At 35.8% G+C, this 14,238-nt stretch overlaps 1 pseudogene; it reads left to right on the forward strand.

The window, feature by feature from the left end:
- Nucleotides 1-12,571, forward strand: part of LOC117928021 — an 87,463-nt pseudogene extending 74,892 nt beyond the window's left edge.
- Nucleotides 12,572-14,238: the final 1,667 nt, after the last annotated feature.

Raw genomic sequence — 14,238 nt, forward strand, 5'->3', positions numbered from 1 at the left:
TAGAAATTCATTGGATTTTTCTGTGATTTTATAACAAACAACATGCCACTCATACATATTCCTACATACATTCACTGGAATTTTTTTATTTATTCAATAAACTCATACCACTAACATATTTTATAGCTAGCCACAATCACATATGCAATCAAATTTCAGCCACTCATACAAATAGTCATTAACTTTGTCATGGTCGGCTAGCACAAAGTTCCATTAGTGGCTGCATATTCAACCATTAAAAAAATCAGCCTCATTCTTCATTAAAGCCATACCTAAATCATGAATAATTTCAGCTATTAACTTTCTTCTATGCAAACTTCAAATTTATTAAAATTCAGGCATATTTCCATTTTGAATTAAAGCAAACTTGCAGCCATAACTTTCAGCTCGTTTATAAATGGTCCTTCACCAAATTTTCAGCACATTTCACTATGGATTTTCAGCCATGAGAAAGTTTCTATCCACAGCCACAAGTTCAGCCCTGAGATTCAGCACACCTATGCAGCCTTATGTCCTTATTTAACCACCAAAACCTTACTCCATTGATTTTAGACCACAAAATTCACACATGCTGCCACTTCCTCCATTAAAACTCACCAATGCGGCATGAATTTCATCCTTAAAATCTCCATATCCAATCCTTGAAATTTGAGCATATTACATCATGTAAAACCTTAGCATACCTCCACTTGAATTTCAGCCGTGAACTTACCCATATGCAGCCACAAACATAGTGTTGCCCGACTATCAGAATTTCCTATTATTTATAACTGAACCAGACTCCAAATTCATGTACCTGCAGTCACCGGGATTTGTATTTCCTTCATTACATTTTCACCATAAATTTTTGGCCATTGAATTCTTCATCAACAACACCAAATTTCAGCCACGCAACCTCTTTAATTCGGTCAAGAATATTACTTCAACAACCATGGGATCTTCACATGCACACCTTTGAATTTTTTAGTCACTTACATTTACCTATGCAACTATACTAAATTTCCATCCACTTTAAACATTAAAATAAAAATAAAAAATAAAAAAAAACAGATTGTTATCATGATCACAACCAACCACATTAATTCAATACATTTATATATCAATGTGTTCCAATTTCATGGAATTCCAACGTGCTTTCACTACAATTTCAGCAACCATCCACTTGAATTTCCAAAATATTCAGCAAACATGGCTATTATTTCATGGTGAAAGATATTTCAATTGCAACTACACAGAATGGTGAAGATTGAATAAAACCATTGATAGACCCAAGTGAAGATGGCAGCGAAGAGGGTGGCCTCAGTCACCTAAATCAGTTTTTAAGTATCAGAGTGAAGGGAGTTCCAGCCTCACGGGCCTAAAAATGGGTTTAGAAGTAGAGAAGTTGCATAAGGGGATAGCAACAATAACAAAGTAAAAATAAACAGGCCAAAAGATTCCATTAAATGCAGCCCCATTCCATGGGTTGTCAATGGGCTTCCAAAGCAAGTGAGAGATATCATAGGTTCAAATAAGAATCAAAGACATGGTTCTCAGATATTTCACAGTAGGATGAAACAAAGTTAGGTTGCTTTCTGTCATAAAAAAAAAAAAAAAGAATAGCAGATAGGACAATAGCAAGAAAACCATGTCATCTCAAAAATCAACAGAAATCAAACGTGCAAGATATCCACATTCAGACCATAGCAATGATACCCATAGATGGCAAGAGAAAAGAAAGAACTCCATGATATTGAAGAATAACAATGAATCTGTCATGATCATACCTGAATATGCTTCCCTCATTCAGTTGATAGAATGACCAGCCCTCTTTACCAAAATTTATCCACCTCCATTTTTTTTAGAAGTCCTCTTCGTTTTTTTTTTTTTCTCTTCTCCAAACCTCTCCTCCAGACCTCTTCTTTTCCTCAGACTTTAAAAAAAAACCTCTTCCTCTCCAAACTTTTTTTTTTTTTTTTCTTTCTGTTTTTTCCCTTCTTTAAATCTGAATGCTTTTTCTTCAAAACCCTTTCCTCTCCCTTTCCAGACTTCACCCTTAAGACTTCCTTTACAGCTTCCTATGTAGCTCCAATTTCCCACAGCCTCTTTGGGAAACACCCCCCCACTTTTCCTTTCTCTCCAAGAAATCCTTTTTCTACTCCTCTTTTCTTTGTTTTAAAAAAACAACTTTTAATCCTCATGCTTCTTGCTGGCTTCCTAAGTATCAATTTTGACTTTTAGTTTTTCCATAAAACATCTTCTTTTTTTTTTTTTCTTCTTCTTCTTCTTATGTAGTCCACCGACTCCCTTTTTCTATTTTTTTTATATAATAAAAACAAAGTAAATAAAGCAATAAAAAAACATAATACAATAATTAAAAAAATGAAAATAAAATGACACAGTAAAAGCATAATATAAATACATAATAATGATACTAAGAATAACAAAGATAACGATAAAAAATAATAATAATGATTATAATAATAATGATTATAATAATAATAAGGATAATGATAATAATAATAATAATAATAATAATAATAATAATATTGATAATAATAAAAACAACTAATAATACTGGTACTAATAATAATAATATAAGATCCTTAGTCACTTGCAATTTTCTGAAAATAAATAAGTGGATCAATGAACAAATAAAGCAGGAAAAATAAATAAATACCATACGCACATAACAATAATCTAAATATTAAACTAAAACAGAAATGAAAAAAAATAAGATAAAATGAAAATAAAAATAGAACATCAAGCTGATACAATTAAACATCGAAAACTCATCTCAGGCAACCCAAATAAAATAATAAAGAAATATCAAGCTGAATACTCACCTAGTCTAAAAAATTCATCAATCAAGAAACTAATCTTAGAGAATTAAGCTTACAAAAATAATAATAATAATAATAAACAATCCAAGTGACCTGGGTGACCTAAGTGGAAAGTGCCAAGGTGAATTAGGTGGAAACTAAACCAAGGAGGTGTCCAAGTGATAAAAAAACATGCTAAGTGACTTAGGAGTGTACCTACCGGGCCAGGTGTATCTAAATGGGCCTAGGGTGCAAAAGTGGGCCTAAGGTGGTGCCCAATGGGTCATCAGAGAATTATTGTAAAGTATCAAACAAACACGTAATAGAACATGTGCTAGTAGGACAAAATAGAGGATCTACAAATATGCACCTCTTCGGTAGAGATCATGAGTGTAAGGAATATGAGGGGAAACACGAGTAATGAGTGGAATGAAATGAACTATACCGAAGAACTAAGAAAGACCATAAATTTTGTCTTAGCACATGATGCAATAAATCCCAAGATAAACCATATGCAAGGAAAGAAATACCCTGAATAAGAGGTTTATAGAAAGTGACTCTGAACGCCTATGCAAATGATGGCTCTGAACGCCTATGAAAATGGTGGCTCTGAACGCCTATGAAAATGGTGGCTCTGAACGCCTATGAAAATGATGGCTCTGAACGCCTATGAAAATGATGCCCAATGGGTCATCAGAGAATTATTGTAAAGTATCAAACAGACACGTAATAGAACATGTGCTAGTAGGACAAAATAGAGGGTCTACACAAGGCCCACCAACCTCAATACTGTGCAAGAGAAAGGAAAGTTTCATTCTCAACCTCATCAAAATCCCAAGGGTATTCATGAAGTAGAAACTCAAGAGGGAGAATCTTCAAAGTTGAGGGAAGTCAAAGCAGTTATCACTCTTTGGAGTGGTAAGGAGGTTGTCAACCCCCACCCAAGTTGAAGCATGATGAAGGAAATGAATCAAAGAAAGACATGGGTGAGAAGAAGTTAAAGGAAGATGACCATGATTCTAGTGTGGATGAAGAACCAAGGATAGTCATCAAGGAAGATATGATGAAAAAGAACATGCCTCCACCTTTCCCTCAAGCTTTGCATGGTAAGAAGGGAACCAAGAATACATCAAAATTTTTTGAAGTATTGAGGCAAGTGAAGGTCAACATTCCTTTACTTGACATGATCAAGCAAGTTCCAACTTATGCCAAATTCTTGAAGGACTTGTGCACTGTAAAGAGAAGGTTAAATGTGACCAAGAAAGCCTTCTTGACTAAGCAAGTGAGTGCTATCATCTAGTGCAAGTCTCCAATGAAGTATAAAGATCCAGGATGCCCCACCATTTCAGTAAATATTGGAGGGACATGTGTGGAGAAAGCTCTTCTAGACTTGGGAGCAAGTGTGAATTTGCTACCCTATTCGGTTTACAAGTAGTTGGGACTTGGGGGGTTGAAACCCATATCCATTACTCTCTCCCTAGCTGATAGATTAGTGAAGATCCCAAAGGGGATAATTGAGGATGTCTTGGTACAGGTTGAAAAATTCTACTATCCAGTAGATTTTGTTGTTCTTGATACTGATCCAATTGTCACAGGGACAAAATATGTGCCAATCATACTTGGAAGACTATTCATCGCTACTCCGAATGCAATCATCAATTGTAGGAATGGAGTTATGCAACTCACATTTGGCAACATGACCTTGGAGCTAAATATCTTCCATTTGTGCAAGAAGCATCTCCATTCGGAAGAAGAGGAAAGACCAGAGGAAGTGTGCATGATTGACACTTTGGTGGAAGAGCACTATGAACAGAGCATGGAGGAAGATTTGGTTGAAAGTCTTGGGGATCTTGATGAAGGGTTACTTGAACCCTCAGATTTGCTAACTATCATGTCTCCTTGGAGGAGGAGGGAAGAGATTATACCTTTGTTCAATGAGGAGGAGTCACATAGAGCTACTAAGGAAGAACCCTCAAGCTTACTCTTAAGCTTCTTCCTACTGGGTTGAAATACGCATACTTGGAGGAAGACAAGCAGTGCACTGTGGTGATCTCTTCAGCTCTCTCCATTCATCAAGAGAATTGTCTAATCGAAGTCCTTAGAAGATGTAAGAAGGCCATTGGGTGGAAATTTTCGAACTTGAAAGGGATCAGCCCTTTGGTGTGCACCCATCATATCTTTATGGAGGAGGAAGCAAAGCCAGTTCACTAACCTCAGAAAAGGTTGAACCCTCACATGCAAGAGGTGGTGCGAGCTGAAGTTTTGAAGCTACTTCAAGCCGGTATTATTTATCCCATATCAGATAGCTTATGGGTGAGTCCAACCCAAGTTGTCCCAAAGAAGTTTGGGATCACGGTGGTGCAGAATGATAAGGGAGAAGATGTCTCCACATGCCTTACTACTGGTTGGAGGGTGTGTATCGATTACAGGAAATTGAATGTGGTGACAAAGAAGGACCATTTCCCGTTGCCTTTTATTGACCGTAATTGAAAGGGTTTCTGGGCATCCTTTCTACTATTTTTTGGATGGCTACTTCAGTTACTTTCAAATAGAGATTGATTTGGAAGATCAAGAGAAGACCACTTTCACATGCCCCTTTGGTACATTTGCATATAGGAGAATGCCTTTCGATTTATGCAATGCACCCGTAACTTTCCAAATATGCATGCTAAGCATCTTTAGTGATATGGTGGAGCGAATTTTAGAAGTCTTTATGGACGATATCACCGTTTATGGAAGCGCATTTGAGGATTGCTTGGTAAACTTAGAAGTTGTTCTAAACCGGTGCATTGAAAAAGACTTGGTGCTTAATTGGGAGAAGTGCCATTTCATGGTACAACAAGGGATTGTTCTCGGGCATATCATCTCTAAGGAGGGTATTAAAGTTGATAAAGCAAAAGTTGAACTCATTGTCAAGTTGCCATCCCCCACCAATGTCAAGGGAGTAAGGCAATTCATTGGACATGTCGGGTTCTATAAGAGGTTTATCAAGGACTTTTCAAAGCTTGCAAGGCCTCTTTGTGAACTATTGGTCAAGGATGCCAAATTCGTATGGGATGAAAGATGCCAAAGAAGTTTTGAGCAATTGAAGTCATTTCTGACAATAGCACCCATTGTGCGAGCTCCTAAATGGCAATTACCATTTGAGGTAATGTGCGATGCTAGTGATTTTGCTATTGGAGCTGTGTTGGGCCAAAGGGGAGATGGAAACCCTATGTGATCTATTATGCTAGTAAGACACTCAATGAGGCGCAAAGAAACTACACAACCACCGAGAAGGAATTATTAGCGGTAGTTTTTGCCTTGGACAAATTTCGTGCTTACTTGGTGGGGTCTTTCATAGTGGTATTCACCGATCACTCTACTTTGAAGTATTTGTTGACTAAGCAAGATGCCAAGGCAAGGCTGATTGGGTGGATCCTCTTGCTTCAAGAGTTCAATCTTCGAATCAATGACAAGAAGGAAGTAGAAAATGTGGTAGCTGACCACCTTTCAAGGCTTGCAATTGCACATAATTCCCATGGTTTGCCCATTAAGAGATATTTACAACTGAGTATATAAATTTTCTAAATATTCCTACACTCCCCCTTAAAATGGATTGTAGAAAATTGTACATCCCCATTTTATCTATCAATTTTTGAAATAGTGGCCTACTTAAGCCTTTTGTCAACACATCAGTAACCTACTTAGTTGTAGGAATATAAGTTATGCAAACAACTCCTTCATTAATCTTTTCCTTGAAGAAGTGATGATCAACTTCAACAGGCTTAGTTCTATCTTGATGAACTAGACTATGTGAAATATTTATGGTTACTTTATTGTCATAGTAAACTTCCATTGGCTTCTTGACCATAACTTTTAACTCTTCAAGTATCATTTTTAGCCACAAAATTTTACATATTGCATGTGCGATTTCTCTTAGTTCTACTTTGGTACTACTCCTAGCAACCACAATTTGCTTCTTACTTCTCCATGTTACAAGGTTTCCCTATGTCAATGAGTAATAACCTAAAGTAGACCTCCAATCATCCATTAAACCTACCTAGTCTACATTAGTATAGACTTCAATGCCTCTTCCCATTGTCTGCCTAAAGAATAAGCTTCTTCCAAAAGTTCCTTTTATATATCTCAAGATTTTGTGAACTACTTCCATATGCTCATCTAATGGTGGTTGCAAGAACTGGCTAACATAACTTATTGTAAAGGCAATATCCGACCCAGTATGGGATAAATAAACGAGTTTTCCCACCAATCTATGGTATCTTCCTTTATTCATGGGTTCTTGACCTAATTTGGTACTCAACTTGGTATTTGGATCCATTGGTGTATTAGCTAGTTTACAACTAATCATGCTTGTTTCCTTTAAGAGATCTAAAACATACTTTGAGATATTGAGATTCCCTCACGGCTCCTTGCAATTTCCATTTCGAGAAAATAATGTAAGCTTCCTAGATCCTTCATCTTGAACTCCAAAGCTAGTTTTTCCTTTAATCGTTCCCTTTCTCCCTTGTCATTACTAGTTAAGATGATATCATCCATATAAACTATGAGAATGGTTACCTTCTCATTTCTATGCTTATAAAATAACATATGGTCTGGGTTAACTTGAGTGTATTCTTGATAATGTAGAGACTTTGAAAGACTATTGAACCATGCATGAGGAGATTGTTTCAAGCCATAGAGTGACTTTCTTAGTTTGCAAACTTTTCCATCTCTGCTTTCTTTGTCAAATATGAGTGGTAGGTTTATATAAACTTCTTCCTCCAAATTTCCATTAAGGACTGTGTTTTTTACATTCATATGTTGGAGAGTCTAATCTAGATTTGTTGTAAGTGAGAAAAGAACTCCAACAGTGTTTAATTTGACAACAGGAGCAAATATTTTCTAATAATCAATCCCCTAGGTCTAAGTATACCGCTTCACTACAAGCCTTGCTTTGTATCATTCAATTAATCTATCAACTTCGTATTTGATGGTGAATACCCATTTAGATTCCACTATTATTTTTTCTTTAGGCTTTTGAACTATGTCCCATGTTCTATTTTTTCTAGAGCTTCCATTTCCTCCATGATAGCCTGTTTCCATGTTGGATTCTTCAATGCCTTTTCCACATTCTTTCGAATATCTTTATCCAAAAGATTAGTGCAAAGTGCCTAAACTAAGAGAGTTAAGTGTTCATATGCCACAAAGTTTGAAATTAGGTGAGGCGTACATGATCTAGTTCTCTCCAAATTTCCTTCCAAAAAATTCTTTTTGTTAAAAAATTTTCCACTTGAATTCTCCCCTTGAATTTTTTCTAAAAAGAAAACCAATGTCTTAAAAAAAATGTTACATCTAGAGATATGAAATATTTTCATTTCTCACAAGAATAACACCCATATCCTTTTTGAGTGGTTGAATATCTAAGTAAATACACTTGTATTCTTAGGATCCAATTTTGAGCGGGATGGATCATGATTGTGGACAAACGCTAAACACCCAAAAATTTTGAGATCAAGACTTGAGAACATGCAAGACTTTGGATAGGACTCTTGAAGATAGTTTAATGGAGTTTTGTAATTTAAAACACAACTCACCAGGTAATTTATTAAATAACATTCAATAAGAATGACATCCCCCTAAAGATATTTTGGAACATCACGTTGAAACAATAACGACCTAGCAACTTCTAACAAATGTCAATTTTTTCTTTCTAAAATCCTATTTTGTTGTGAAGTGTTGATTTAAGAACTTTGATGAATTATGTCATGTTTGATAAGAAACTCATTTAGTATAGAATTAAAGTATTTTGTACTATTATCAGTATGAAAAACCTTGATGTCTTTGTTGTATTGAGTTTTTACCAAACTATGGAAGTTTTTAAGGACTTTGTTTTTTCTTTTTTAGATTTATCTTTCAAAAGATAAGCCCAACACAATCGAGTATAGTCATCAGTAAATGTAATAAACCAACGTTTGTTAGTAAGACTCTCAGCACGAGGGGGACCCCAAATATTGCTATGAATCAATGCAAAAGGTTTTGAAGCATGATATAAATGAGACAGATAGGAAACATGCTTGTGCTTTGCTAATTGGCAAGCTTCGAATTGAAACGAGTCATTATTTTTAAACAATAATGGAAAAAGATGTATTAAATACAAGAAACTTGGATGTCCTAGCCTGCGATGGAAAAGCAATATTTGATCTTCATAGGAGAGAGAGAGATTTCACACCATAGTATGAGCTTGACCATTCACCAAAAAATTCTTCTCAAAGTGGTATAATCCGTTAAACTCCTTACCATTGCCAATCGTCTTTCCCAAGATTCGATTGTCAAAAACAACACAATCAGTGGAAGAAAATTTTATCAAACAATTCAACTCTTTAGTAATTTTAATAATAGAAATTAAATTGTAAGACAAATTTGACACATGAAGAACATCCTTAAGTGAGATCATAGGACTTATCTCAATGTTGCCAATTCCAGCTAGAGTCATATAGGATCCATTTGCAAATTGAACTCTGTGATTCCTGGAGCTTGGAATATAAGATGAGAATAATTTCTCAAAACCCATCATGTGTGATCTGTAGTCCAGAGTTCATGATCCATAGTTCACTTTTCCTAGTCAAACCACTGAAAGTAGTTAGGGGAATACCTTTTTACACCATTAGTAAGTATTAGATATCTGATTTCCATATATTATTTTGTTGAGATACTACATTTGTTCTTTGGTGAGAGTGACACCAAGTGTATGTGCCTTTTATAACGTTTCTAGTTCTTGACTTATCTGGAGACCTTTTGTGTCACATCGTCCTCTTGCACTCCTTGGTACCTAATCAACTAGTTTACCATGGATTTCTCAACAATTATCTTTGGTATGATGTGGTTTTTGACAGTGATCACACCACAACTATCCATTCTTTTGGGTGTTTGACCGACAAACAACAAGAGTAGAATTTTCCATGACAGGAGCTGATGAATTTCCTAGCATAACACGTTTGCGAGTTTCTTCATGTTGAACTGTTGCAAAGGCTTCTTCAATGGACGGAAGTGGTTTCATTCCAGCAAGTCTCACTTGAAGTCCATCTAGATCCTTGTTAAGACTACCAAGGAAATTGTAGACTCAGTCTTTCTTTATCATCTTCCAATACATCACCACATTTTGAGGGTCGCGCCACTAGCAAGTGTTGAAGAAATCTAATTCCTGTCACAATTTGGTCAAGGAATTGAAATATTAAGTCACGTCTAGCTCACCCTATCGTAGGTCACAGGCTTTGTTTCGTAGCTCAAGCATTTGAGACGAATATTCAGGGTCTAAGTATGACAAATTTATAGCACCCTAGATTCCTTTGGTGGTTGGATAAAATAGTTGTGTCTCCAATCCTGTCTTCCATTGAGTGTATTAACCAAGCTATAACCATTGAGTTTTGCGCATCCCAATTGGAGAATGAGGGATCGTCACTCTTTGGCTGGGACATGGTACCATCTAGGTAGCCAATCTTTCCTTCACCACAAATTACTATTTGAACGGATCACAACCATTAAAGAAAAAATTTTCTGTTCAATTTATGTGTCATGATTTGCAAGGTCAGATTGTCAGGAAGGCAGTGGGAATAATTTTAGAGGTTGACTAAGAGTCATCATCATTGCTTGCTCCTGTCATCGATCGTTTTCCTCAACTAATTGTTAGCTTCAAAAGCTCTAATACCATGAAAATTAACAATAAGAGAAATACAAGCTAAATATATATTTCATTCATACATAATAATAAGAGTACAATCGGGCCTTTATAAGCTAATTAGTCCCACTATTTTTGGTACCATTGAAACTAACTCCTACAAATAAGGCTACAGATATTTTCATAACAACTAGATAATAAAGAGGTATTTACAGCTAAATATATATATCTTCTAAATATTCCTAATTTTTAGATACAAAAAATGTTCTGCAAGGATACTAAACAAGGCTGTTTAAGCTGAAGATTTTAATGTTTTATGTATCATATTGTGAAGCACATGCTAATTTATTGATGACAGTTGATATATATTATCATAGATATAAAGGGCATTGGGCTAGTTAGCTTCGCAGAAATTGAGTTCTCTCTCAAAGTGGCAGTCCTTTATTACTGTCAAAAATTGAAGGAAGGAATGGTGTTCTATACAGCCTGAACTTAAATCCCATACCATTTTGCATCTGTCTATGCCTTCATTATTTTTCTTTAAAGGCAGATTATGATTCAATCCCTAGTTGAGTGATTCTGGTAAAAGATTGTCCCCTTCATGCGTATCTACATTGGCACCACCTAATGATGATTATGAGCGTAAAATATTTAATTCACAGAAGCTAGTCTTCCCCATGTGAAAACCCATGCATATGGGACCATATGCATGGGTTTTCATAATAGAAAGCAATGGTCTATTGGATGGAAGAACCGCCTGAAAGGGATGCCAAGTTGGTAGAGAAGACCTTGAAGAGGGGGAAGGCGGGCATCACTCAACTGCAAGTCATTGTCGAGATAGCATGCGCATCATCTCCTAACCATCTAATGGCAGTCAGGCAGGCCTACTGCTCTTTATTTGATTGTTCCCTCGAAGAAGCCATCACATCCAAAGTTTCATCGTCTCTCCAAAAGGTGGTACACTCTCTTAGATATACAAGTCAAAATAATTAAGAAAATATGTTTCAGTTTTAGGGTTTAAACTTATGCTGTATGCACACCATTTGCATTTCTATGAATGACTTGTAATGTGGGCCATGCGCAGCTTCTACTGGGCTTGGTGAGCTCCTACAGGTATGATAGAGAATTGGTGGATTTGAATGTTGCAAAATCTGAGGCTGCTAAGCTACATGAAGCCATTGAAAAGAAGCAATTGGATTGTGATGAAGTTATGTGGATACTCAGCACCAGGAATTTCTTCCAGCTCAGAGCAACTTTTAAGCATTATAAACAAAACTACCAAGTTCCTATCTACCAGGTTCAGTTTTTATACATGGTTAGTTAACAGATCTGTTCGAGCCATTTTCTTTTACTGAAAGTTGACACATATATACCTTCTTGACAGGCTATTATGAGCTCAGGGAGTGATGATTTGGGATCTCTATTGCGGGTGGTAATTTTATGCATTGATGCTCCCGAGAAACACTTTGCCGAGGTGATGGAAATATATAAATAAAGAAAATAAAAATTTTTAAGCTTACCCTGACTTGGTATTATGCTTAGTGTTTCTTATGGTCTCAAATTGTGTGTCATGATGGTTAAAAAATTTTCTCACCATCCAAACAGAGTGATAGGATGCTTTTTGGAGTAATCTTAAGGAAGATTGGCAGTAAACTTGCTTAAAGTTATTAAACAGGAACATGATTTTGAAACTTATAAAAAGGTTCTGGTTGGTACAGAACTTCATCTTCTGAATGAAAGTCATTTTTCTTAAACTGCTTCCATCAAAAGATTTTCTTCGTATTTGTCAGAGATAATATTAAACTTTAAGCTTCTCATGAAATTTCTTTTTCCTTTGTTTGAACCATCACCAGATTATAAGAGCTTCCCTCAGTGGTCATCGGTCAGATGTTCATTCATTAGTAAGAGCCATTTTGGCTTGAGTGGAAATTGACATGATGAAGATCAAAGAAGAGTATTTCAACATGAACAAGGTAAGTCTTGATGATGCAGTGGTACGCAAAACATCAGGGGGCTACAAGGACTTCTTGATGACCTTAATTGGAGCAAGAATTTGATTCTCACCGCACAATCTTAGCCTATTATAGTTGACTATACATTGCAAACTAGCTCTTTTTGGGAATTAATTAACTCATAATTTATTATGGTAAATAAGAGTGTTAGCTTGATATTCATTATTTTACTCCTTTTCTGGCCTATTCAGATTTGGGGGCATGAATCCATTTCCTTCGCATCCTAATTACTGGTTTCAGTTAGACATAGAAAATAAGTTTTATTATGGCCCAAATTTCAACCACACACAGGGATGCATGATTTACCTGGATAACCACACACAGGGATGAAGTTTTTCAGACACTTTTGTGTATGTAAAAAGTATGTGATTAGAGATCGTAAAGCTATAATCCACTGCTTCCAAAAATGGTTCACAAATTTACCTAGTGGAAGTTACTCTAAGACCTATGTCCTAGAACCTATACCAAATCTCATGTCTAGGACTTAATTTTTGGAAAACCCAAACCCAAATGTTTGAGTATTGAATAAGTGTGCTTGAGTGCTTCTACTCCTTAGGCGGCCCTTGTCAATGCTCATGCACAATGATAAGCAACCTCAAGGAGCATTTTTGCACTCGATCAAGAATTTCTAAAACAGTTATCTTAAAATCACTCAACTTAAATACCCTAAAGTCTGTTATGTCATTTGTTTAAAGTCAATAGCTTTTATGAACCTTTCTATACTTCTTATGTGTGTAATGGAGTGAAAGTCACAAAAAAATACAAAAAGTCCTCAATCAGGATTAATGGAATAAAATTACTAACTTAAACCAAAACAACCTAATGCACTAAAAACTCCTATATAACCAATTTTACGTCATTTCTTTCGGTAGAAACTCTAGTTTTTAGTCTTTTGTCTCCATGTGCTTAAGCTCGGGAGTTTGGTGGCTACCTTCTAGGAAAGCAAATGAGATATGGACAAACTACGATCTTCAAATATTCAAGTGGTGCCCCTATGATCTGGACAGCTGGTAATTTTTTAGGTCTAGATTGGCTTAACAAGTGGTGCCCCTATGACATGGAAAGACTTGGACATGGGACAAACCCACCTATGTGCATGACCGACTAAGAGGGTCATAGGTCCTTCCTCTAACCATAGCGTTTAGGAGGGTTAGTTGATGATCAAAGGCTGGTTAGGCACAACCTCCTCCCATTAGCAAATTTAATGTAGCATGTCTAGCTAGCATTCAATAAGATAAGACTACAAGTCATAATTACAGTGTGTAAAGGGTTATTCCCTAAATCAATATGGAAACAATCATTACTTGAAATCACATATACAACTGAGACTCATGAGGGAAGCTCGTCACCTATCAACATAGCAACCATTACCCAACCAACCATCACACCCCTAATAGTCTTTGATTTTGTATTATATCTCAGGATTTTTCTTTTTTAAAAAGTACATAAAAAGAAATTCATTGCTCTTTAGAAATTTTTGAAAGTAGAAACCAGTAGTATATCCAAGAGAGCAAATATATCTTATTTATCCAAGAAAAATGATGTAACATTATGTGATTGAAACAAAAAGAATTATTAAGGGATCCAAAGATAAGTTTTCATGCCAAGTGTTCAACAGAAAAATAATCCCCCAACTTGCATATGAAGAGTATAATATATCCAAATTCTTTTTTTCCCTTACATAAATTATGACCCAGACTCCATTTAATAATTGCTCATAACAGTTTAATTTGTTATTTGCATTCATTTTGTAAAAATTGTTAAATTA

The sequence above is a fragment of the Vitis riparia genome, chromosome 13 (assembly GCF_004353265.1).
Source record: "Vitis riparia cultivar Riparia Gloire de Montpellier isolate 1030 chromosome 13, EGFV_Vit.rip_1.0, whole genome shotgun sequence".
NCBI lineage: Eukaryota > Viridiplantae > Streptophyta > Magnoliopsida > Vitales > Vitaceae > Vitis > Vitis riparia.